Source organism: Bison bison, unplaced genomic scaffold (assembly GCF_000754665.1).
Source record: "Bison bison bison isolate TAMUID 2011002044 unplaced genomic scaffold, Bison_UMD1.0 scf7180017864526, whole genome shotgun sequence".
Taxonomy (NCBI): domain Eukaryota; kingdom Metazoa; phylum Chordata; class Mammalia; order Artiodactyla; family Bovidae; genus Bison; species Bison bison.
In genome coordinates, this window is record NW_011495077.1 from 1435634 (window position 1) to 1438080 (window position 2447).

Below are 2447 nucleotides of genomic sequence, written 5' to 3' on the forward strand. Positions count from 1 at the left end.
ATGTGCATACAAATTTCTCAAGAGGCAGATCAGGTGGTCTGGTATTCCCATCTCTTTCAGAATTTTCCACAGTTTATTGTGATCCACACAGTCAAAGGCTTTGGCATAGTCAATAAAGCAGAAATAGATGCTTTTCTGGAACTCTCTTGCTTTTTCCATGATCCAGCGGATGTTGGCAATTTGGTCTCTGGTTCCTCTGCCTTTTCTAAAACCAGCTTGAACATCTGGAAGTTCACGGTTCACATATTGCTGAAGCCTGGCTTGGAGAATTTTGAGTCGATAATACCATCCAATCATCATGTCCTCTGTTGCCCCCTTCTCCTCCTGCCTTCAATCTTTCCCAGCATCAGGGTCTTTTCTAATGAGTCGGCCCTTTGCATCTGGCCAAAATATTGGAGCTTCAGCTTTAGTCCTTTCAATGAATATACAGTGTTGATTTCCTTTAGGACTGACTGGTTGGATCTCCTTGCAGTCCAAGGGACTCTCAAGAGTCTTCTCCACCACCACAATTCAAAAGCATCAGTTCTTCGGTGCTCAGCCTTTTTTATGGTCCAACTTTCACATCCATACATGACTACTGGAAAAACCATAGCTTTGACTATACAGACCTTTGTCAGCAAAGTAATGTCTCTGCTTTTTAATACACTGTCTAGATTGTCATAGCTTTTCTTCCAAGGAGAAATGATCTTTTAATTTCAATGGCTGCAGGGGTGGGAAGAGTCAAAATCTCAAATGGGTTTGTGACTCATAAAACGTTAAGAATCACTGATCAAGACCATCCATTTCCCTTATTTCTAAGTTCTTGGTAAGTAATCAAGCAATAGCACCTTTCCACCCCCTTCACCCTCCATGTCTCACCTTTTACTCTGCCCATGACTTGCCTTCCTCACCAGCTCACAGCAGACCTCTAGCGGTAGAGGAGGGGACCACACCTCAAGACTGCCATTGTCTCATAGTTTCCAGGGGCTCTGTCCCAGGAAGGATAATCTTATCCACGGAGTGGCCACCCCTGTTCTTTTGGATGGCTTTGGGCTCATCCAAGTGAGCAGCCCAGTGCCTGCTCCCTGACAGGCAGAATGACCAAGGAGGAATTTTTATCTCTTTCTGAAGTTTTCCTTGCTTCCCAAGATTTCTTCAGACTAGACATCCACTGTCTAAGAGGGGAGAACATACTTTTCTTCTACAAAGGGTCAGAGAGATCTCAGGGAATGGTACTGACTAAGAGGAAGGGAGCAGAGGGAGAAAATGCACTGAGCAGAGAATTCTTTAGAATTTTCTAGAAATAGGTCTAGCAGTCCTATTTCTCCTGCAAATTAACAAAGTGTCATTCTGAAATGCTCATCAGTCCTAGGTACATTCTTTGATGTGACTCTCTTAAAACATGACACACCCACCCCCAGACACTTTTGGAGCCTTTAAAAGGGAAGGACAGATTCCCCTGGCCTTTATCAGATGACACCATTAATCTCCTCCTAGATGAGCTGACTGTAGCTCAGATCATGAACTCCTTATTGCCAAATTCAAACTTAAATTGAAGAAAGTAGGGAAAACCACTAGATCATTCCAATATGACCTAAATCAAATCCCTTATGATTCTACAGTGGAAGTGAGAAATAGATTTAAGGGACTAGATCTGATAGACAGAGTGCCTGATGAACTACGGACGGAGGTTTGTGACATTGTACAGGAGACAGGGATCAAGACCATCCCCATGGAAAAGAAATGCAAAAAGGCAAAATGGCTGTCTGAGGAGGCCTTACAAATAGCTGTGAAAAGAAGAGAGGCAAAAGGCACAGGAGAAAATGAAAGATATTCCCATTTGAATGTAGAATTCCAAAGAATAGCAAGGAGAGATAAGAAAGCCTTCCTCAGCAATCAATGCAAAGAAATAGAGGAAAACAACAGAATGGGAAAGACTAGAGATCTCTTCAAGAAAATCAGAGATACCCAGGGAACATTTCATGCAAAGATGGGCTTGATAAAGCACAGAAATGGAATGGACCTAACAGAAACAGAAGATATTAAGAAGAGGTGGCAAGAATACACAGAAGAACTGTACAAAAAAGACCTTCATGACCAAGATAATCACGATGGTGTGATCACTCACCTAGAGTCAGGCATCCTGGAATGTAAAGTCAAGTGGGCCTTAGAAAGCAGTGCTACGAACAAAGCTAGTGGAGGTGATGGAATTCCAGTTGAGCTATTCCAAATCCTGAAAGATGATGCTGTGAAAGTGCTGCACTCAGTATGCCAGCAAATTTGGAAAACTCTGCAGTGGCCACAGGACTGAAAAAGGTCAGTTTTCACTCCAATCCCAAAGAAAGGCAATGCTAAAGAATGCTCAAACTACCGCATAATTGCACTCATCTAACACGCTTGTAAAGTAATGCTCAAAATTCTCCAAGCCAGGCTTCAGCAATATGTGAACTGTGAACTTCCTGATGTTC